Source organism: Chlorocebus sabaeus, chromosome 1, assembly GCF_047675955.1.
Source record: "Chlorocebus sabaeus isolate Y175 chromosome 1, mChlSab1.0.hap1, whole genome shotgun sequence".
NCBI classification, from domain to species: Eukaryota; Metazoa; Chordata; class Mammalia; order Primates; family Cercopithecidae; genus Chlorocebus; species Chlorocebus sabaeus.
Window position 1 is genome coordinate 75,700,736 of NC_132904.1, and position 25,406 is coordinate 75,726,141.

Consider the following 25,406-nt stretch of genomic DNA (forward strand, 5'->3'; position numbering starts at 1 on the left):
CAAGTGCGCACTTAGACATACCACCTCAGCTAACCCACAGCACAACCTGGACACAGGTACTATCACTACTCCCAGTTACAAATTAGCAAGTTTGTGGTAATTTGAGTGACAATGATTGGGTTGGTGGGTTTGGGAGAAGGAACCGGACCTGCCTCACCCAATACCCCCTGTATGGCCTATGAGGTGGCCTATGGAAAGCAAAGCTCTTCTCCTCTCCTTGACAGGATGGCCAAGTCTAACTATAGGTCGAAGTGTTAGCAAGACCCTGTGTGCAGATCTAAAGCTGCCCTGTGGGCTTTCCATGGTAATTGGTGCAGGACAGTGGTCAAGATCATGGCCTTGGAAGTCAGACCACCTGGCATTAAATCCTAGTCTGCCAATTACTAGTTCTGTGATATGGGGCAAATTAATTAAACTTTCAGTACCTTGGTTTCTTCATCCATAAAATGGGGATAAGAATAGTACCTACCTTATAGGACTGTTGTATTAGTTAACATCATAAAGGGCTCAGATTAGAACATCATAAAGAGCTTCGACAAATAGGAAATGCGAAATAAGTATTAATGCTTAACTAGCAGTGATGATGCTATAAAAGTATTTGCTGTTTTTATTTATTTATTTATTTATTTATTTATTTATTTATTTTATTTATTATTGTTATCTGTCTGACTCCTCTATGTCTCAACTAATTTTGAATTTAGGCCAGGAAGATAAGTATTATTTTCTAGCTCTACTGGAATCCCAAAACGTATTTAATTTTCTTCAGCCTTATTTTGCAGATGAGGAAGCTAGGTCTGGGAGAGATGACATGGCAAGCTCTGGACACCTTTCGAGTCCTCCTCCACATTCCCTGGCTGCCCAGTCACCCGTCTGATCTAGTTGTTGGGCTTTTGGGCTCACTGCTCCCTGGCACCAGGTGGCAGATCCTGGAAGGTCTCCCTCCTGGCTCCTGGGCAGTGTGCAAGAGCCCATTGGGAACTCTCTGGGCCAGCTGTTCATCTGCTGCACAGCATGCTGAGCCATGCAGCCTGGTCAAGTGGACACGGGCCCACATGAGGATCTATAGTCCATGTTCATACAAGACTGGCTGACTCTTCAGCTCTGATGGAGCTATTTTTGCAGGCCCGAGCTATGCTGCAGGAAAAGCAGGTTGCACATATATGCATAAACATGGCCCTTCTGCCTAAAAGGTCCCTGAGTGAAGGCAGCATGTTTAATGTAGAGAACCAGTCTGCTTACCACACACCTGACCCCACATACCGGTTTATTGGGAGGAGAGAATTTCCCTCTGCCCAATGGCACAGACAATCTGAGAGGACACGGGTGAGAGGGAGAGCAAGAGAAGGAAAGGGGAAGGGACATTTGTTGAGCACTTACTGCAGGCCAGGCACTATGCTAGGTGCTTCACATTTGCTGCCACATTTAATATTCATAACAATCCTATGCTATAAACTCATTTTAACAGGTGTGGAAACTGAAGCTCAATAAGCTGAAATCACTTGTACAGGCCACATAGCCAAGAAACAATGGAGGCCTGCCAAACTTTTTTTAATTATTTTTTTGGGGAACAGGTGGTGTTTGGTTAGATGAATAAGTTTTTTAGTGGTGATTTCTGAGATTTTGGTGCACCCATCACCCAAGCAGTGCACACTATACCCAATGTGTAGTTTTTTATTCCTCACACCCCTTCCACCCTTTCCCCTGAGCCCCCAAAGTCCATTGTACCATTCTTATGCCTTTGCGTCCTCATAGCTTAGCTCCCATTTATGAGTGAGAACATACGATGTCTGGTTTCCATTCCCGAGTTTCTTCACTTAGAATAATGGTCTCCAACTCCACAATGGTTGCTGCAAATGCCATTATTTCATTTCTTTTCATGGCTGAGTAGTATTCCAAGGTATGTATGTATGTGTGTGTGTGTGTGTATATATATGTATATACATATATTCATATTCATGGAATATATTCCATGGGATATATCTCTCATATTTTATATATATATATGGCACAGTTTGGCTGTGTCCCCACTCAAATCTCAACTTGAATCGTATCTTCCAGAATTCCCATGTGTTATGGGAGGGACACAGCGGGAGGTACTCAGATCATGGGGGCTGATCTTTCCCGTGCTGTTCTCATGATAGTGAATAAGTCTCACAAGATCTGATGGGTTTATCAGGGGTTTCTGCTTTTGCTTCTTCCTCATTTTCTCTTGCAGCCACCATGTCAGAAGTGCCTTTCACCTCCTGCCATGATTCTGAGGTCTCCCAGCCATGTGGAACTGTAAGTCCAATTAAACCTCTTTTTGTTCCCACTCTTGGGTATGACTGTATCAGCAACATGAAAATGGACTAATACTATATATACGTGCTCGTGTGTGTGTGTGTGTGTGTGTGTATGTATATACATGCATCACATTTTCTTTATCCACTCATTGATTGATGAGTATTTGGGTTGGTTTCAGATTTTTGCAATTGTGAATTGTGCTGCTATAAACATGCTTGTACAAGTATCTTTTTCGTATAATGACTTATTTTTCTCTGGGCAGATACCCAGGACTGGGACTGCTGGATTAAATGGTAGTTCTACTTTTAGTTCTTCAAGGAATCTCCACACTATTTTCCATAGTGGTTGTACTAGTTTACATTCCCACCAGCAGCATAAAAGTATTCCCTTTTCACTACATCCATGCCAATATCTATTACTTTTTGATGTTTTGATTATGGACATTCTTGCAGGAGTAAGGCAGTATTGCCTTGTGGTTTTCATTTGCATTTCCCTGATCATTAGTGATGTTGAGCAGCTTTTCATATGTTTGTTGGCCCTTTGTATATCTTCTTTTGAGAATTGTCTATACATGTTCTTAGCCCACTTTTTGATGGAATTGTTTGTTTTGTTCTTGCTGATTTGTTAGAGTTCCTTGTAGATTCTGAGTATTAGTCCTTTGTAGGATGTATAGTTGAGGAGATTTTCTCCTACACTGTGGGTTGTTTGTTTATTCTGCTGATTATTTCTTTTGCTGTGCAGAAGATTTTTGGTTTAATTAGGTCCTATCTACTTATCTTTGTTCTTGTTGCATTTGCTTTTGGGTTCTTAGCCAATATGTAGAAGGGTTTTTCCAAAGTTACCTTTGAGAATTTTTATTATTTCAGGTCTTAGGTTGAAGTCTTCGATCAATCCTGTGTTGATTTTTGTATAAGGTGAGAGATGAGGATCCAGTTTATTCTTCTACATGTGACTTGACAATTATCCAAGCGCCATTTGTTGAATAGGGTGTTCTTTCCCTACTTTATGTTGTTGTTTGCTTTGTTGAAGATCAGTTGACTGTAAGTATTTGGCTTTATTTCTGGGTTCTCTATTCTGTTCCATTGGTCTATATGAGGCCTGCCTAACTTTTTCTTTGACACCACATTAGACTTACCTTCATTCTGAATAGGGAGGGTCCTTAGGGTCCTGAAGAGACCCAGAGCAGGTTCTACTGCATGTCTCAGCCACTAATCATCACCACCAGTAGCAGCAGTGGTGTGGGCAGCAGTGAATCACACTTGACACTCTATGGGGGTCTTTTACTTTTATTATCTCTTTTGACTTGATATAAGTCAAGACATGCTCTGCTAGTGATTGTAGTGAGAAACTTCCATAGCAGAAAGATGAAGCTATTTTGTCTTCTGGACCCCACCGGCTCCATTTCTGGAAATGCCAAGGGCATAGAGCATGTTCTCTTTTTAAGAGGCTTTCATCAGCAAATTCAGCCATCATTTCCCAATGCCCATTCAATGCCAGGTACTATGCTTGGGTAGGGGATTCAGAGATGAATCATATAGTCCCTGCCCTTGAAAGGTTTATGCACAAGTGGGAATTATAGATCTGGAAGCTTAAGAATATCCATGATTAGGATGATGATAATAAACACTTATTGAGTGCTTACTGTTGGCTATTCTAAATTATTGACACTTATTACCTTATTTAATCTTCATAAAACCCTATTATTTGCTTCATTTAATTCACGAGGAAAGTAAGGCACAGAGAGATCAGAATTACTAGTAAGTGGCAGAAGTGGAAACTGCATTCAGTTGGTCTACCTCAATTTTGTAGGCATGTGGTGATTAATTTGCCCAGAATGGGTGAAGAGGTCAGTTACAGCTTCTTAGAGAGGCAGAATCAGTGCAGGGCTTTGAAGCAGAGGCGTTTGCCAGGCAGAAAACAGCTGACAGTGCACCAGGAAGTTCCAAACAGAAGAAGAGTGAGAAAAGCATGAACAATGGTTGAGAGGCACAAAACCATGGTGTGCAGAAGAATTTCCATGGAGTTCAGTATGGCTAGAACATAAAGCAGGAAAGTGGAGGGCGGGGTATCATTTCAGAAACGAGGCTGCAGAGGGAACAGGGACTCTTAGAGGCTCATGAATGCCAGGCAGAGAAGCCAGAATGTTTTATTCACCCATTGAACAAGTGGAGTTTATTTGTTGCATAAAGAGTAGTCTGGGGAGAGGCAGTTCAGGCCAGCACAGCAGTTCTACAGTTATCAAAGCCCAGGCTCCTTTCACATTTGAACTCTGACATACTTAGCATTTTCTGCATGGTTGCAGGGTGGTTGCCACACCTCCAAGCATTATATCTTTTTTCACGGTGGGAAGAAGGGAGAAGGATAAAGAACAACGGGCTGGTCTTTGTGACAGGAGTTCAACCTTTATCTTATGGCCAGTGGGGACCCGTTGAAGGGTCTGAGGTAGGACAGAGATGATAACAAGGATGGTTAACATGTATTGAGCAACTAACTCTGTACTAGAGAATATTCTAAGTGCACACTTATACATATCACCTCAACTAATCCACAGAGCAACCTAGATACAGATACTATCATTATCCCTAGTTACAAATAAAGAAAATGAGGAGACACAGAAAAGTTAAGAAAATTGCCCAAGGCTGCCTAGCCAGGAGTAGCAGAAACTAGGTAGTCCGGCTCCTGGATCTTGCTGTTGATCACCACGTTCTCGTGTATTTTAGAAAGTGCCTCCTCCGACTGCCAGAAGCCTACAGGTGAAGGGAATGGGGCCTGAGCAGGGTTGGTAGCCAGGCTGGAGGTGAAGGGGGCAGGGTACGAGGGGAAGAGTCAGGACACAGAGAGATACTTGGTGTGGGGTTGAGGGTGAAGGACGAGTGGAGGATACCCCCAGGTTTATCTGACCCTCCCCTCTCTAAACCAGGCTCCTTCTGTGTCTACAGGGCCTGCAAAACCATAGCTGGGACACCTAGCCTGGACACATGTAGAGATTTAAGAAAATGAGTCATACCTTCATAGCAGGCACAGCCTGACTCTGGTTTGACTTCCACACTGACACCCACATCATTAACTTGGTTCCCTGTGCACCCTAGACAGTGTCAAGGACGGAGAAACCACCAGCTGGTTTGCAGAACTGGGGCCATGGTTAGATCATTGTCTTGTGCCTGGCAGGCAGGAGCAGGATGATGCTGATGTCTGCTGCTGGAAGGAGCCTGCGATGAGCTCTGGGTCTGAGTAGAGGGGACAGAACAAAGATTTTGGGGCTTCCATTCCAGCTGGACCTCAAGCCATCCCTCAGCAATCCCCTAAGCACCTATATGTGGCAGCCCCTCACTGGGGTGCTGGGGTACAGAAACAAATCTGATTATCTCCAAGGTCAAGGAGCTCCCAGTCCTCACAAGGTCAGTACCTGGTGGTGGGTGCTGTGATATAGGGAAGCAGAGGGTTGTGGCAGAATGACATGGTGATCCAGGGGTATAGGGGGATACCAAACCAGTATGGAGGTCATGGTGGTCTTTCTGGAGGAAGGGACTGCAAGCTGCCTTCCCAAAGTGAAAAGTTGGCCTGGCAAAAAGTGGAACTCTATTTACTGGGACCACATGGACTAAACGGAGAGGATAGAAAGCTAGGCACATAGAGGAGCATCTATTACATCATCACACTCTTGCTCCTGGCATCTTGGTAGCTGGGTGATATGGCATCTGACTGCTGCAGAAAGCAAAACTCTTCCTGCTTTCAGTAGATTCACCGCAAAATGAACACAATTCTTCCGCCCTTATATCCACACCCCTTTGCAATGTGACTCTGTAGCTCTTCCCGTAGGAGGTGGAGCCCATTTCCCCATCTGTTAAATCTAGGCTCACCCTGTGACCTGCTTTGATCAATAGGATGAGGCAAAGTTGTGATATGTGAATTCTGAGCTCAGGCTTCAAGAAACCTTGCTCATGCCTGCCTGTTCTCTTGGAACTTTGCTCAGCTGCCCAGGTGAACAAGCCCAGGCTAGTTTACTGGATGACATGAGACACATGGCCCAGTCTACCCTGACCCACGCCATCTCAGCCCTTTGTCTCAGAAAACAATCAGCCTTCAACTGATCCACCAGCTACCCTAGGGTGACCAACTCATCCCCTTTCACCCAGGACTTTTCCTAACTTTAAAACTGAAAGTCCAATACCCCAGGAACCTCTTCAGTCCCAGGCAAATGGGGATGGCTGGTCACCCAGACCCACTTCAGACGCACGAAGGAACCTAACCAACTTTATCTAGATTAGCAGAATTGCGCAGCTGCCCCACACACTCAGGAGTAATAACACACAGTTGTTTTAAAGCACCAAGTTCTGGGTAGTTTGTTACACAGCAATAGATGAGGGATACCCTGGCACATCTGTGAATTAAGCCCAGACTTGTGGCCTTAGTAGCAGTTGGGAACTGACCAGATCCCTCTCCATGAGCATCGCATTGAGTGATCGCAAGAGGGAGGGTGCTGGAACTCGGGGAGGCTTCACAACCTGTCTGGGATCTCAGAGCCAGGGCATGTTAGCAGTGGAAACAGACTCAGATCTTGGAATCTTTCCTCTTCCCCCAAGCTGTCTCTTTAACGAGCACATTTGTGCTGCAGTAACTCAAGCTCCCCCAGAGACTGTTGATTGAACAAATCTCTGGTCATGCTCAGGCTCTTTGACACGGTTTTCTTTACAAGATCCAGTGTCAGACTGTGTGATGTGACCCCCTCCCCCACAAAAATGATGAGACCAACACTTAACCACAAGCCACCACCAATTCTGCTGTGGCCAGAGACCAGGGCAAAGACAAACACTTATCAGTCAAGAAAATAGATATGTTCAGAACTTTCTGATGCACAGGTTGAAAAGCCACAGGCTTTGAGCATGAATAAGGAGCTAGTAGACAGAGATCTTAGTTCTAATTCTGACGCATACCAGCTGCATGACCTTGGGCATGCCACTGCCCTTGTCTAGCAGACTGGATGTCAATTGACTAATTAAAATGATAAATTCACAGCAAATTCTTTAAGGGCAGAAACCATAGGGTGTTCAACTTTGTATCTAGTACCCAATCCAGTGCATTGTAGCTGTTCAATAAACACTTACCGATTAAATATGTTATAGGAGGGTCTTCCCTGGGGAACTTAACTTGTGTTTCCTTTTTTGCTGATAGAGTAAGAAGTCTCTCTAGCCATCTTGGGAAGGGCAGGGGACCCTGACAGATTAATTTGGAAAAAATGGTAGCTTGTTCCCTATTCCAAGGACAAATAGGATGGGGCTTTTCTTTCTGATGCCTAGGCATATTTGCCCCTAAAGAGAGCTGGCTGGCTTTCTGGCATTTCCATGAGCTCTTTCCTGTCCAGCTTCTCTGAACCCTGTGATATGTTGGGACCTTGGGGTTTTTGGAGGATAATGGTACTAAGGGGACCTGGTGGTCTCAGGAGTCTAACGGGGAACACCAGAGGCAAAACATAGCACCAAGAAGACTCCTTTCCTTCCAAGTTCATGAAGCCTTGGGTGGGAAGCTGGGGACATAAGACTCTGTCACATCAGGAGCCCAGCACTGGATAGCTTGCCATGGGCCAGCAGCTGCCTATGATGCAAAATGGCAGTAACCACAGCAGTGAATTGAACAATAACAGAGACTTTCCATACTTGAGAGGTGTTATAGCTCAAATAGCATTGCCCAAAATTTGTATGTTGAAGTTCTAACCCCTAGTACCTTAGAATGTGACCTTATTTGGAAACAGGGTCATTGCAAATTTAATTAGTTAAGTTAGGATGAGGTTATACTGAAGTAGGGCAGGCCCCTAATCCAATATGACTCGTGCTCTCCTAAGCAGTGGAAATTGGGACACAGACATGCACACAGGGAGAACATCATGTGAAGATGAAGGCAGAGACTGGGGGTGCCTCTATATACCAAGGAATGCCCAAGGTTGCCAGCAAACCCCCAGAAGCTAATGGAGAGGCATGGAGCAAGCCTTTCTCATAGCTCTTGGAAGGAAGCAATCCTACCGACACCTGGCTTTCAGACTTCTAGCCTCCAGACAGGACACTATATTGTTTAAGCCACCCAGTTCGTGGTACTTTCTTATGGAACCTAGCAAACTAATACAGGAGTAGGAGCCTGAGAGACCTTTTCATGCGGGAGGGGACTGTATACATTTCATTGGTTCTAGGACAAGGTGGGGAAGAGGAAGCAGGGAAAGGGATCATAAGAGAACCATATGGACATGCCCCAATCTCTGTGTGAAGGCTCAAGTCAGTTTAAATTTGACTTGAGAAAGAGAGGACTGTGCTATAACTCCCCCAGGCCCATGAGTATGATGTTGAAGCGTCTCTTCCCATTACATGATGGACATAAGCATGGAGGTAGAAGCACACAGAAGTCAGAGAGGCATCTTCTCCTATTTTACCTGTGAGGAGATAAAAGCCCAGAGAGGGGAAGAATTTTTGTCAGAGTCCCACAGCAGGGAAGGGTAGAGAGGGCCTAGAACCTTGGTATCTACAGATGTCCTTCTCCAAATATCAGCATGCCTCATCCAGTAAGCGCACAGAGCTATGGCATTTGTGTGAAATGCTAACACCTCTGTGGGCACAACTGCATATTTAGACATCCTTAAGAAGGAAAGGCAGCTGGAAAGTGGATCTTTGCATTTCACAAAGTATTTTAGAACCAGGATGAGTGAGGATTATCTTCCAAGACTGTGCCTTCCTGGAGGGAAACCCAGCCATGAAAACGCTGTGGAGTAGAAAGTAAGTGGTTAGTGACTACACAAAAGCTTTGATCTACAAATCGATGAACCATTGTGTTCCTTTACATAGAGAGTCCCCATAGACTGATTAAGTATGGTGTTTAAGAAATCTTTAACAACTGGGGAAGGAGAGAGGAAGAGGATCTGGGAAACAGAGTCCCATTCTAGGGTTGGGAGCCACATGTCATGGAAGACAATCAGACAGGGGGATTGGTTGAATAAATGGATAAGAATTTATCTTATCCATTTATTGCTTGCTGTAGAATGTAGCCTAAAATAACTGTGTAAGTTAATGAGTAAAGAAGAGTCAGCTTTTGGACAAATCTTCATTAACATAGCTAATGCTGATTGACATTTTCCATTTATTTAGTGCTTTTCACATTTCAAAGCACTTCCCCAACAATTCTCTAACAAGCTAAAATTCTCTAAGCTGGGGTAACCAAGTACTTTGCCATCCAAAGCAGGTCACTTTTGAGGGTGAAAGGAAGCATTCTTTGATTGTTGTTTGCTTGAGACAAGGTCTGGCTCCATTACTCAGGCTGCAATGCAGTGATGTGATCGTAGCTCACTGTAACCTTGAATTCCTGGGCTTAAGGGATCCTCTCACTTCTGCCTTCTGAAGTGCAGCTGGGACTACAGGCATGTACCACCACACCTGACTAATTTTTACTCATTTTTTGTAGAGACAGGGTCTCACTACGTTTCCCAGGCTGGTCTCAAACCCCTGGCCTCAAATGATCCTCCAGCCTTGGCCTCCCAAAATGCTGGGATCACAGGCATGAGCCAATGCACCTAGTCAGCACTCTTAATAATTATGCTGGATCAGCAGGTGTAAACCAGGGCTGTACTAGGCAAACGGGGGCATGATCAGCCCACTGCAGCCTCCTAAAGAGACTGGGTGACCAGGCACACCGTTATTCATTCACTTATCCATTTATTCAACCAATCCCCCAAACCTGCCTCTTCTACTTTACCTCTATCCATTCAGTTGTTCAAATGAAAATATAGGTCATTCTCAATTCTTTGCTTTCCCTCACAGACCATCTTCCTCCCCAACTCCAATCCATCAGCAAATCCTGCTAACTCTATCTGCAAGTTATATCCCACGTGGTCTTCTCCTTTGTGTCCTTCTCTGATTTCAACCCTGACAGGCATCATCAATTCTCGCTTAGACAACAGCAGGAATGTTCTAATTCATCTCTCCATTTTCTTTTCTTTCTTTCTTTTTTTTTTTTTTAAGTGTCAGGGTTTCTATCTGTCACCCAGGCTGGAGTGTAGTGGTGTGATCTTGGCGCAGTGCAACCTCTGCCTCAGCCTCCTGAGTAGCTGGGATTACAAGTGTGCACTACCATGCCAAGTTAATTTTTTGTATTTTTAGTAGAGACGGAGTTTCTCCATGTTAGCCAGGTTGGCCTCTAACTCCTGACCTCAGGTGATCTGCCCGTCTCGGCCTCCCAAAGTGTTGGGAATACAGGCGTGAGCCACCATGCCTGGCCCTCATCTCTCCATTTTCATACTTGTCCTTCTTGTAATCCATTATTCAAGAAGCAATCAGAGTAATTTTTCCAAAATGTAAATCTCATCATATCTTTTCCTTGCTCAGAATATTCTAGCAGCTCTCTACTGTACCAATAATAAAAAAACTAAACTTATTTTGGTCTTATATCTTTGTTCAATAAGTATTTGTTAAATAAATAAACACACAGTCAACATGTATTTATTGAGTACATTTTATCCACTAGACTCAGTCAATGCACATTTTTAGCTTCTGTCACACTCATGTCATCGTTGGAAGGAAAACTTCATCTTTATTCCTGATAGTTATTTCCATGGGAAGGGAGTCCCATTAGTGTCCCTGCAAGTGATCTTGCCCCTTTAGTCACAGGTAGTGATATGAGTCACATGAGTGGTAAACTGAGGAAGAATATGGTTATTCTCGGTTGAGCCTCAATTTTCTTCCTGTTAGCAGCTGGCAATATTTTTTTTATGTTCCTCCAGGGGACATAAAAGCCAAAGGGCTGGCTTATCCTCTGCCTCATCCAACATGGCCCACCACCAGGTGGGTCAGTCTGCCTAATTCTGGGTCCAATTATCAAGTCTATTTGGCTATTACACTAAGCTAAATTATTCATTATCAATAATAAACATGGTATTTTGGCTTTCATCTGCCATCTTTTGTTTACTTCTCAACATGTTCAGGACTCAGGTGGAGAAGGGTTGCTACTTACTGGGCTGCCTCAAAGACCTCAAATACCCTTGCAAAACAGGAGAAGCCAGTTGCATAAAGCCTGGTGCAGAGCTGCTGGCAACCCAAGGGTATAGCAATCTGGGACTTGAGAAGTGAAAGCTGTAATAGTGCAGTTGCCGCCTGAGCAAGGATCATGTGGGACTGACAGTGAAAACTGAAGTACAAATTTAGCAGCCGCATTTAGCCCAGAAGAATGTCTCCAGGAATGAATCACGAAGGGAATGTTGTCATTTGTGCAAAGAGACAGAGGGTTATAAGGGAAAAGGTGGCTAGAGAGTCTCATTTATGTTTATGAAAACAGATGGCCTTTTTGAAAAACAGAAAGCCAAAACAAAAGCATCATTTATTCCAGGAGTTCAGAGATTTTTCTATTGACATCACATCAAAAACCCATCTCTTAAGCTTTTTAACCCCCTGGGGAATTCATAAATAGCACTTCTTAAAATAAAAGCAAAATGAGTTTTCATAAAGATCTAAGTTACATAAGACTACCTTGGTCTCCCCGCCCCCATAACTTATTCTCCCTTTGTCTGTTCTTCGCCCGGGTGCTACTGAAAACCAACATTCTGCTGGGAAGGGTTTGCAAGAGAAGACAAAGGTGAAACCTCGTACATGATGCTCTCGGGGGAGAGAGGTACTGACTCATACCTCCCTATGTCTCAGATACCCCTACAGCAAGCGAAAGACTGGGTTGGAATTTTGATTTTGTTTCCTCACTATCTTTAATTTCTTTTTCTTCAACCCATTCTTCCCTGTCTTCAGATTCTGATTTAAAATAAAAAAGTCGATGCCTCTGCCTACAGCTACAGCTGTGCCTAGTGCGTGTCTTTCATTTGCTCTTCCAGATCCACTACTCTCCTTTTCCAGCCTGTTCTGTGCCCTGCAAGGCTGCTCTTTAACCACTGGGTCAACTGGGCTCTCTCGGGGTTGCATCTGGGTTGAGCCAATGGGAGACTCAGGCAGGAGGTCTGAGGAGGTTGGGAGAAGAATGAGGTTAGGGTTTCTATTCTCCTCATGACCTCCCTGCTGGGAAATTGCTGTGTTACTATGTAGGAAGGCACAACTCCTTTGGGCAGCCTTTCGCTACAGCTATAATATTGCTACACCTCTCTCTAAGTTCCAGGAATTTCTCCTCCTTGCTCATCAGGTCTAGGAGTGATGGCTCCCAGCCTCACTCTGTTAGCCTCAGGGTGCTTTGCCAACCTAAGTGGTTGTCCTTAATCCTGCTCATACTTTTAATATAATCCCTTCACTACACTCTCCTCAATTACCCCATATGACAATGCCACTGTTTCTTGCCAGGATCCTAATTAATATACTATCTATCTCTATATTAATACCTCTATCAATAGATCTGTCTTTATTTGACTTCAAACAGAGCTCTATTTCTTTCTTTGCTTTCCCCATCAGACTTCTTGAACAAATGCCCTAGAAAGTTTGAGTTCAGCAGGGCATATTGGACCGTCAAACCTGGTGTTAACTAGTACAGGTTTTTTGGAGGTTAATTTGCCAAAGTATAGCAAAAACCTGTAAAAATGTCCAATGCCTATAGCTGAGAAATTATAATAATTCTAAAAAAATCCCAAGCAAGCCATGGATTTATATACAATTTTTTCCACAGGTGATATTAAAAACATTTAATGACTGGTATGGGCACTCACTAGTTGAAGTGGGGCAGGTTGTATTAATATATCAATGCCAACTGAATATCAGTGCTCAGTACTCACTGTAGTATTGAAAAGAAGAATAAATAAAAGGAGAAAACAACCTAAATGTCTAACAGCTAGAGAAATGTGAACAAACTCTGGCATTCCACAGGACGCAATACAATGCAGCCTTACAAAATGAGCCTAGAGATGAATATTTAATGACATGGAAAGGTAGACTATATGTCGTTAAATGAAAAAGAAGATCACAAAATTTAATGTGGAATGCAGTCCTGTGTTTAGAAATTAAAGGCAAACTTGGGTGTATATTTAGAGAGCTCAACAGTATTTATTTTAGTGTGGTATGGTAATAGGTACTTTTAAAATTTTCTTCCATTCTCTTATCTACAGTTTCTAAATTTTCAAGAAAAAATAAGTATAATTTACTGATGAAGAAATATCACAATAAAATATATTTATAAAAATGTTCAGGCTGGGTGTGATGGCTATAATCGCAGCATTTTGGGAGGCCAAGGCAGGAAGATCACTCAAGGCCAGGAGTTTCAGACCAGCCTGGGCAACACAGGGAGACCATGTCTCCACAAAAAATTAAAAAAATTAGCTGGGTGGCACTAATGGTGGCACACACCTGTGGTCCCAGCTACTAGGGAGGAAGAGGTGGGTGGATCACCTGAACCCAGGAGGTTGAGGCTGCGGTGAGCTGTGATCACACCACTGCACTCCAGCCTGGGTGACAGAGGAAGACGTTGCCTCAAAATAAATAAATAAATGAATAAATCACCCAAGCAAGTTTTAGAGATGTGCTACTCAGATGTTCACAAAATATTTGTTGGGAATCTCCGATTATAAAGTCTTTACTCAATGTACTGCCCATAGGGTCGGTCATTTAACTGATGGCTTCTGGTCTCATTAAAGGTGGTTGCATTTCAAAACAGTGAGATGCCAATCCAACTGGGTCCTTGGGCCATCTTCTATACTCCATTTACTCCAGTTCTGCTCAATGGCCGCTGACTGTCTGCCAAGAAAAAGATGTGTTCCACACTGAAACTGTTGCCTGAATCCTTAGCAATCCTTTTCAGATGTTCTATCTCCTGAACACTTAATATATTCCTAACAGATTGACTACATGTTATTAATAACTATATTGTATGTCAATCACACCATCTTCTGAGAGAAACTTTCCAAGTCAGTCATATTAAAAACCCAATTAAAAAAACTATTTAAAAGCCATTCTTTCTCAACAGTACTTTTAATTACTTGACACCTAATTATTTACTCCTTCATTTTTCACTCTGCCTCCTTTTCCAAAGGACTCAGTGAAACTAACTAGCCAACATGAAGCTGTATGTATATTCATGTGTATGAGAAGATACATTCCTTTTAAACATGGATGTAACTACAGTATTTAGTATATAGTAATATATGTTATATAGTGTGTAGTCGGTGATAATAATATGGTATTTAGCACATATAAATACAATAATTTTATTCAGGAAGAGAAAGCATAGACCAAAGAATGCATCTAACATTGGTCTGAAGAACGGAGAAAGAAATGGTAATTTACTGAGGCTCCTGTAGGAGACCCGTCAGGGTGGGGCAGGTTCCTTTGCTTCTCTGATTGAAAGGATCACACTGCATCTACCTCTTGTTCAGCTAGATTCTCTGCTCTGGTTTCACCCCTTCTCCACTAACCACACCCCTGACAGACTAATCTTCACAATATGCAGACATGACCATGCCACTCATCTGCTCTAATCCCTAACATGGTGACCCGTGGCCCAGAACAGTTGTTTGAAATGAATTGTTTAAACACTTTTTTTGTTCAAAGCAGTAGAAACTTTTCCTCCAAAATAAAATTTATATTGGTATTCAGTATATAAACAGATAAAAGAACTGTTCTAATTAAAGCAGGGGTGAAGGGTTGGAGCCCTCTTGGTTTTTGAAAACTAGTGCACCCATCATCCTGCATGTAATTACTTTAGTGCTCCTCCACTAGACTGAGTCTCTTTTCTCTTCTCTTTCTCCTATCCTCTTCCCTCCCCTCCACTTTTCTTTTCTTTTTTCCTTTTCCTTTTCTTTTCTTTCTTTTCCCCCTCCATATTTGAAGGCTCTCTGAGCACTCGTAGGTATTGCTCTACATTCAGGGATCATGAATAAACAGACAAAGCCCCTACTTTGATATTAGAGTCTAAGGTGGAAGTCAGATAACAAACAAAAATCTGACACGTTAGATGATGATCAATATTATGGAGGAAAATAGAGTGGGATAAGGAGGAAAGAGGGTATGGTTAGGCCAGGAATATCTCTCTGATAAGATGGCATTAGGTAGGGACCTGAGGGAATGGGGCAGCTATCCCTGCAGGCAGCTGGGGCAATAAAGGTTCAGCAGTTGCAAGGGTGCCTGGCACATAGGAGGAGCAGCAAGGAGGTGGGTGTGGCTAGACTAAGGTGAGCCAAGGACAGAGGGAGGAGATGGGAGCACAGCATCAGGGTGGGCCCTGCTGTGACAGATGTGTAGAGCCCCATGGGATATGACAGCAATTTTAGCTTTTCCTCTGAGATGGGGAATCTTTGGAAGGTTTTAGGCAGCGGAGTGATGTGAACAGATTGAAGAAGAGCAAAGAGGAAGCAGGAAGAACAGGTAGGAGGCTCCTGGAATAACCCAGGAGAGAGATGGCCAAGGTGAAGGTGTGAAGGTGAAAGGAAGTAGTCCGATCATATACTTCACATACTTTTGAAGGCAGAACTGAAGATATCTGCTGATGGGTTGGATGTGGGATGTGAGAGAAAGGGGAGACAAAGAAACTCTAAGGTGTTTTGCCTGAGTAAAGCAAGGAATAGAACTAACACAGGAAGAGCAGGTTGGCAAGCAGGTGGGAAAAAATCAGGGAACAGGCTTTGTGCATGTTAGGTTTGAGAAGAGCTGTTGCCTGTTTAGAGGGATATAGAAACTGGAGTTTAGGGCAGAGGTCCAGACTAGAGATATACATCTGGAAGTCATCGATAGATAGACGGATTTAAACCTGGAGGTTGTATAAGATCTCCAAGGGAGTGTAGAACAGAAAGAAGAGCCCTGGGGCACCCTGGCATTTAGAGGATTCAAGAGGAGGAAGAACCAGTGAAAGAGGTGGAAGAAGTAGTGAGTAGTGCGGTGAGGCAGAACCAGGGGAGAGTAGAGTGCCTGAGCAAACAAAAAGGAAATGCTTCAGAAGGAGTGTGAAATCAGCCATGTAAATAGTTTGAGTCATATGAGAACTGAGCAAGGACCACTGGATATAGCAACATGCAGGGCCTGGGGCCCTTGACAGGAGCACTGTTGGAAGGATGGTGAGGAGAAAGGTTGACTGGAATTCCTCAAGGACAGAGGCCACCTCTCATTCACTTCTGTCTCCCCCACGCCCACCCACAGGGTTCAGCACAGTACCTGGCACACAGAAGGCAATAAGAAATACCTGTCAGTGGGTGAGCCATCACCCCCATGAAGTCACCAAACTTTTATTTTTCCCTGCTCATAGGATACACTAGTTTCGTAGAAACAATCCAGTCTTTTCATATGTGTATGCATCTGGCTAGAAGAAAGTAGGAGAGGAAATCAAATAAAAAATTGTATCTTGCTTCCAAAGGGTCAGTGAGGGCTGCCCTTATTTACAAAAGACTTCATATTATTTCTGCAGAGTAAAGCTGGTACAAGGAAGTCAGTACCTTTAATCGCCTATGCATGGAAAATGTTCTAATGTTAGCAACAACAACAACAACAATGATGATGATATACTATATTTTGTACACTTTGGAAGAAGCTATCATATGCATCACCTCACTTCTCCTCCTTGCCAATTACCTCACAATGTTTGCAAGTGCTGCTGGCCTTATATAGTCCGCTAAGGGACATTTGTATTTAAAAAGCACAGTAAACACTCTTAGGTCAGAGGTCTGCAAACTGCAAATGGTGGCCGCTGGTTTTTAAATAAAGTTTTATTGGAACACAGTCACAACCATTTTTTGCATACTGTCAACATCTGCTTTCATACCAGAACAGCAGAGTTGAGTAGTTGTGACAGAGTCCCAACAGTCAGAAATCTTCACTGTCCAGCTCTTTACAGAAAAAGTCTGCCAACCCCTGTTTTAGATAAGCTAAACTGGAGGCCTTCAAAACAAGACGATTAAGATAGTCCATTGGAATTTGGGGATAAAATATTTGAACATCTCTCTCTTTTTAATTTTAAGAAAGGAAGCATTAAACTTAGCTAATATTTAGTACATGCATTGAGAATAAGTCATGAATGTAATTTATAAATAAAATTGCGAATATTGAGGATGTGTACTCCAAAAACATTTATTGTTAAGGACAGATGATAAAAAGTTTGAAGACCAAGCAAGTGATTCAATAAAGAGTCTGACATATAGGAGGTGCTCAAAATGGTTTGGAATAATATTAGTTAAAATTTACTGAATATCTAGCCTGTTTTAAGAGCAGAGCTATAGGCTTTACAAGCATTTTTCTCATTTAAATCAACAACCCTCCGATGAAAATGGTATATATCCCTGTTCCATTTTACAGATTAAGAAACTGAAGCTTAGTGAGATTAAAGATCTCCTTACCATGGGACACAGTGAGAAAACGGTAGCTTTGGGAATTGAATCATGATCTCTCTGTTTCCAAAACCTCAGGTCTGGGCTTGCAAATTGCCCTGCAGTTTTAATGGTGCTATTTTACATAAATATGTTTTAGGTACAGGCTTAAAAGTAACCAAAGCAATGTGGAAAGGGAAAAACATTGATTTTGCATCTTAAGTTTATTAACAAGGTTCTAAAAATGCATTTTGGCAAAAAGGAAAAAAAAAAAAAAAAAACCAAGGTGAGAGCAGATCCCTGGAACCTCCCCTTTATTTACGATTCACCCTCCACTCTTACATGTTTGAGTGTGGAGCTTCTGTAACTATCATACTAGGAATATGGCCAAGAGGTAGACAGTCAAAGCCTGGAATTAGACATGGGTTTCCTCACAGAAACCTTATGGCACATACGATCTATAGATTCCAAAGGTTGAAGAAGCATCATAGTGCAGTGTTCAACAGCCAAGTAGTCAGGCAGAACTGGATTTTGCTCCATTATAAACTAGCAGCGTTGCATTGGGCAAGTTCTTTAATCTCTCTAAGTATCAGGGTTCTCATTTATACAGTGAGAACAATACTGCACACTTTGCAGGCCTTCTGGAACACTTAGTAATTGGGCGTGGGGTTAATCATAACTATACTTATACATATTTTTTATATTTGTTTTCAGTAATTTGTGTTGTCTGAATATTTTTGTAACAATGCAGTTAAACATAAATAAGACTGTCTGGGCATGGTGGCGTGCACCTGTAATTTCAGCTACTTGGGATGACGAGGCAGGAGGATCCCTTGAGCCTAAAAGCTCAAGATCAGCCTGGACAACACAGTGAGCCCACATCTCAAAAATAAATAAATAAGACAAATAAATTATCTGAATAGTCATATACACACACACACACACACACACGTATGTATATCTAAACATATATATTTATGTGTATATGTGTATATACATATATAAAAAATTGTATTAATCATTAATAATCTTCCAAAAAAGAAAGTACCAGGCCCAGATGTGTTCACTGGTGAATTCTACCAAACATGTATGGGAGAAATTATGCCAATTGTCTACAATGTCTTCTAGGAGACAGAAGCAGAGTGAATTCTTCCTAACTCATTCCATGAGGCCAGCGTTACCCTAATGACAAAACCAGAAAAGACATTACAAGAAAATAAAACTACAGGCCACTATCTCTCATGAGCACAGATACCAAAATCTTCAACAAAATATTAGCAAACAAAATCCAACAATGTATATAAAAAAACTACATACCATGACTAAATGGGATTTATCCCAGGTATGGAAGGCTGGTACAACATTCAAAAATTGATTAATATAATCAATCACATCAACAGGCTAAGAAAGAAAAATCAAATATCAATAGATGCAGAAAAAGTATTTGGCAAAATTCAATACTCATTTATGACAAAACCTCTCAGTAAACGAGGAATAGAAGGGAACTTCCTCCACTTGATAAAGAGCATCTACAAAAAAATCTACTGGTAATATCATCTTTAATGGTGAAAAACTCAAAGCTTTTCTGCTAAAAATCAGGAAGAAAGCCAAGGTGTCCTCTCACACCACTACTTTTTAATATTTTACAGGATGTCCTAGCTAAAACAATAAGACAAGAAAAGGAAATAAAAGGTATATAGATTGGGAAGAAAGAAATAAAACTTTGTTCACAGATAATATAATTGTCTATGTAGAAGTACTGAAAGAACTGATTAAAAAAAAAAAAAAAAAAAAAGAGAAACTCCTGGAACTAATAAGCAATTATAGCAAGGTTGCAGGATACAAAGTTAACATACAAAAGTCAATCACTTTCCTATGCATCAGCAATGAACAAGGTGAATTTAAAATTAAAAACACTTTACCTTTTACATTAGCACTAACCAAATGAAATGCTTAGGTATAAACGTGACAAAATATGTACAATATCTATATGAGGAAAACTACAAAATTCTGATGAAAGATTAAAGAACTAAAAAAAACTGTTCCATGTTTATAAACAGGATAACTCAAAATTGTCAAGATGTCCGTTATTCCCAACTTGATCTATAGACTCAATGCAATCCCAATCAAAATCCCAGCAAGTTGTTTTGTGACTGTTGAAAAAATGAGTCTATACTTGAGATAGACAGCAAAAGATCCATAATAGCCAACTCAACATTGGAGAAGAATAAAGACAGAGGACTGACATTACTGAACTTCGAGACTTACTATAAAGTTACAATAAACAAGACAGCATGGTATTGGAAAAAGCAAACACAAATACATCAATGGAACAGAATAGAGAACCCAGAAATAAATCTACATAAATACAGTCAACTGATTTTTGACAACAGAGCCAAGGCAGTTTAATGGCACAAACATAATATTTTCAACAAATGGTGTAGGAACAACTGGACATCCACATACCAAAAAATTAATCTAGACTCAGACCTCATTCCCTTCACAAGAATTAACTCAAAATGTATCATAGATCTAAATGTAAAATGCAAAACTACAAAACACCAAGCAAATAACATAGGAGAAAACCTAGGTGACCTTGGATATGGTGATGACTTTTTAGATGCAATGCCAAAAGCACAATTCATGAAAGAAATAATTGATAAGCTAGACATTAAAATTAAAAACTTATGCTGTCTGAAAAATGATATGATGAGAATGAGAAGACACGCCATAGACTGAGAGAAAATATTTGCAAAAGACTACCTAGTGAAGGACTGTTATCCAAAATATCCAAAGAACTCTTGAAATTCAACAATAAGAAAACAACCTGATTTAAAATTGGGTAAAAGGTCTGAACAGGTGTCTCATCAAAGGAGATATTCAGATGGCAATTAAACATATAAAATGATGTTCAGCATCATATGCCAGTAGAGAATTGCAAATTAAAACAACAAAATACTAATACAAACCTATTAGAATGGCAAAAATCCAAAACGCTGACATCAAATGCTAGTGAGGATGTGGAGCAACAGGAATTTTCATTCATTGCTCGTGGGAATGCATAATGGTACAGCTACTTTGGAAGACAGTTTGGCAGTTTCTTAAGAAACTAAACACATTCTTATTGTATGATCCAGCAGCTGCACTCCTTGGTATTTACCCAAATGAATTGAAAACTTATGTCCAGAAAAAAAAACAGCACACGAATGTGTATAGTACTTTTATTAATAATTGCCAAAACTTGGAAGCAACCAAGATGTCTTTAAGTAGATAAATAAATAAATAATCTATGGTACATCCAGACAATGGAATATTATTTAACACTAAAGTAAATGAGCTATCAAGCCAATGAAAAGACATGGAGGAAACTTAAATGCTCATTAAGTGAAGGAAGTGAATCCGAAAAGTCTACGTCCTGCATGATTCCCACTGACATTCTGGAAAAAGCAAGGCTTTGAAGGCAGTGAAAAGATCAGTGGTTGCCAGGGATTGGAGAGAGGAAGGATGAATAGGCAGAACACAGAGGATTTTTTAGAATAGTGAAACTATTCCGTACTACAGTGGCAGATACATGACATTATACACATTTGTCAAAACTCATAGAATGTACAATACCAAGAGTGAACCCCAATGTGAGCTATGGACTTTGGGTGATAATGACGTATCAATGTAGGTTCATCAGTGGTAACAAATGTACCACTCTGGTTTGGGATATTGATAGTGGGGAAGGTTGTGTGTGTGGGCACAGAAGACAGAAGCGGACTCTATTTTTTCCATTCAATTATTTTGCTGTGAACCTAAGACTTCTCTTGAAAATAAAGTTTCTTAATTTTCAAAGAGAGAGAAATAAAATGAATGAATGAATGACTCCAAAGAGAGAAATAAAATGAATAAATGAATGACTCACTCTACACTTCATGTGCATTAGGATGACTTATAAAAAAAACAGAAAATAACAAGTGTTGGCAAAAATGCAGAAAAATTGGAACCCTTATGCATTACTGATGGGAATGTAAAATAGAGTCGCTGCTGCGAAAAAATGCACGGTAACTCCTCAATTTAATTAAAAAAGAATGATCTTATGATCCAGCTATTCCATTCTTGAATATATACCCAAAGAACTGAGAGCAGGGACTTGAACAGATGTTTGTACATCTATGTTCACAGCAGCATTATTCACAACAGTCAAAAGAGGAATCAATCCTCAAGTCCATGGTCAGATAACTGGATAAAGAAAATGCGGTCTATGCATACAATGTAATATTATTCAGCCTTATAAAGGGAGGAAATTCTGACACATGTGATAATATGGATGGACCTAAAGCAGCAGCCCCCAACCTTTTTGGTACCAGGGACTGGTTTTGTGGAAGATAATTTTTCCACAGATAGTGGAGGAGGATGGTTTTGGGATGAACCTGTTGGACGTCAGATCATCAGGTATTAGATTCTCCTAAGGGGTGTGCAACCTAGATCCCCCCATGCTCAGTTAACAATAGGGTTCACACTCCTGAGAGAATTTAATGCCCCTACTGATCTGATAGGAGGCAGAGCTCAAGCGGTATTGCTCTCTGTGGCCTGCTGCTCACCTCCTGCTGTGCGGCTAGGCTCCTAACCCCTTACTGGTACTGGTCTGTGGCATGGGGCGTGGAGTAGGAGTGTAGGGGTGGGGGTTAGAGGGGATGGGAACTCCTAACCCAGGGGACATTATGCCAAGGGAAAGAAGCCAATCACAAAAGGACAAACACCGTATGATTCCACTTATGTGAGGTACCTAGAGCCGTCGAATTCCCAGAGACAGAAAGTAGAATGGGAGTTGCCAGGGGCTGGAGGGAAGGCAGCAGGGACAGTTATTGTTTAATGGGCATAGAGTTTCAGTTTGGAGGATGAAAGAATTCTGGAGATGGACAGTTGTACAACAATGTGAATGTATTTAATGCCACTGGACTGTACACTTAAAAATGGTCAAAATGTTAAATTGTATGTTAGATGTATTTTACCACAATTTTAGAAATTTAAGCAAGTTAGCCTCTCAATATTCTATACTAAGGTACAAATGACAGATACAGCTTATGTCTTATATTCTGATCAAAACAAACAGTACATTTCTTTGAAACATAAAAAACACATATTGAGCTGGGCACAGTGGCTCCTGCCTGTAATCCCAGCACTTTGGGAGGCTGACAGGGAGGATCGCTTAAGCCCAGGAGTTTGAGACCAGCCTGGGCAACACAGCAAAACCCTGCCTCTAAAAAACATGAAAACATTAGCTGGACATGGTGGCACATGCCTGCAGTCACATCTGCTTGAGAGGCTGAAGTGGGAGGATTGCTTGAGCCCTGGGTGTCAAGGCTGCAGTGAGCTGAGATCGTACCACTGCACTCTCCAGCTTGAGTGACAGAGCGAGACCCTGTCTCACACACAAAAAAAACAAAACTAAAAAAACCCAAAACAAAAAACAGCAACAACAAAACCTCACAAATGTTTAAAATGCAAGAAAAAAAGTCCTTTGCTTCTTAGTCCATGACTTTGAAAAGTGACAGACAAGAAGATTATAGTCTTATATCTGAGGCAGCATCCAACAAGATAATTGGGCCCAGTTAAATCACCAGCCAATTTTCATATTGTATCACCAGCAAATGGCATGGCGCCACTTGACTCTTGGTGCCAGGAGGAGACAATCAATGTGGAATTTTCCACAGAAACCTATTTACCATGAGTATTGGCATACACCATTTAACTTTCATATTGCTTGGACCATGTGAAAGCTGAACAATCATTGCCCAAGGTTGGAGGTGCAATTGCCTATGCCTACCCCCAAATTCTTCATTCTGATGAAATCATAAACCTTAGCAGTCCTTAGAAAAAGTACATTGGCCTTGGAAGAAAAATATCATTTACCCTGCAGAGAGTCTTTCCCTTTTCAAAATTCCTTCTCATATAGTTTCCTAAAATCTCCAGAAACACCTGCCAAAGAGGTAATGTTCATAACAACGATGATGATGATAATGCAGTTATGCCCAAGTCTGAGTGCCATTTCTGTGCCAGGGACAGAGTGTGGCATTTTACATGTATAGAAGGGTTAGTTTCATTGTCCCAATGATCTTTCCAAGCAAATATTTTTCATCTCACTTTTAAAGATGAAAAAACTGAGTTTCAAAGAAATGAAGTAATGTGTCCAAGGTAAAGTGGCAGAGCTAGGATTCAAATCCAGATCTCTTTAACTGCAAAAACTATATTCTTTCCTTTATACTATACTACTTTTACTAATATTCCTATGTCTTGGATGAATACCACCACCTTGCCATGCCTTATGCTTGTCATTGGCTAAGCTAGTGACCAGGCTGGGAGTTGTGGCTCAGAATGGAGATGCCCTCAGTAAGAGAAATGAGACAGGAATCTAGCATACAGCCTCCCGCCCTGAGCACTTCTTCCAACACTCGCCATCAACAGAGCCTTGTAGCAACAATTGCATCTGTTTATCAAGCAACTGTTGTACCAGGAACTAGAGCAGAGTCTTTACATGCTTTATCTCTAAGCCTTATAGCAATTCCAGAAAGCAGGTATGTTATCCTCATTTTATAGATGAGGCTGAGAAAGGTAAATGACATGCAAAACGAAACAGCTAGTCAGTGGCTAACTTTCCTCTTCTTACTGTAATGCCTCATGGCAGTAACCCAGAGCCAGTTTACAGAGAAAAGCAGAGGGTGGTGAGATGATAAATTACGCTATCACCAATGAGACAGGCAATCTGGAGGAATTAAATATTGGGGGCTGGGGTAGGATGATGAGGGCAAAGAGACCCTTACCATCCTGAATTTTTTAAAGAAATTGCCTAAGTTTTCTAGACCTATGCAAATAAATACCATGTGTTATTGTTCCTGGAATAAACTGCTTTGAAGCTATACTTGAATGCACTGAGATTACTGATTCACCTGCTTCCAGTGTATATTATTAAGCACACAGCTCTAATTTATTGCATCTGAAACAGCCCCTTGGAGCCCGATTCTCTGACCATTGGCTTTGGTGAAAGATTCTCCTCAGATCATGTATTTACACTGCAGGTGATATTATAGAAAAGGTTTTGTTAAGAAACTCTCACAGGAGAGTAGAGTAATTTATACGAGATATTTGGACATGCTCCTTAGCCCCATTGCCCAATCTCTTCTCATTCCTCCCCTTCATTCTTGTTCTGAATGTTAAACTTTTATACACACTGCTCTAATGATCTGATAATGCTTTTGGGTTAATACGTTTTGGCTGTTGAACTCCAGGGCAATGACCTGAGCCTCATCTATTAATTTGACTATGAGAGGGGTTCAAGATACAGTAGTTACAATAATCCTTTCCACTGGGGATAAAAGGAAAAGTGCAAGACTAAGAATAGCAGCACACATAAATAAAACACAGTTTCTTCCTATCTGTCAGGAAGATGAGGCAACCACTGGGCTGGCTACTTGCTAATGTGGTATCCACAACTCCTGCCCAACCCATGCATGGGTCCTTAATAATTAATCCTGGACCCACTCAGTCAGAAAGTGCTTCCTAAATAACCTTTTGTCAATAGTGGTTTGAATTAAGACCAAGTTCTAGATGCAATAGTGTTCAATGGATAGGCTTTGTGCACACCCCTCCTCCCATGACTGCCTCCTTAGGCAGGACACTAGTGAGACTATACACGGAAAGGAATTTTACTCAATTTGTTATGAGATGAATGGTGCCTCCCACCAATTCATATGTTGAAGTCCTAACCCCCAGCACCTCAGAATATGATTGTATTTGGAGACAGGGCCTTAAAAAAGTTAATCAAGGTAAAATGAGGTCATATGATTGGTCCCTACTCCAGTAAAACTGGTGTCCTTATAAGAAGAAATTAGGACACAAA

At 41.4% G+C, this 25,406-nt stretch overlaps 1 protein-coding gene across 15 annotated transcripts in view; it reads right to left on the reverse strand.

Annotated features, from left to right (window-relative positions):
• TENM4 (teneurin transmembrane protein 4) overlaps positions 1 to 25,406 on the reverse strand; it is a 3,083,677-nt gene that overhangs the window by 499,912 nt on the left and 2,558,359 nt on the right. Inside the window, exon 4 of one of the 15 annotated variants that reach the window (XM_073019822.1) lies at positions 5,291 to 5,510. The exons of the other annotated variants lie outside the window; for them this stretch is intronic. The gene's annotated coding sequence lies outside the window, so the exon portion shown is untranslated. The remainder of the gene's footprint in view (positions 1 to 5,290; positions 5,511 to 25,406) is intronic. 15 annotated transcript variants of the gene reach the window in all.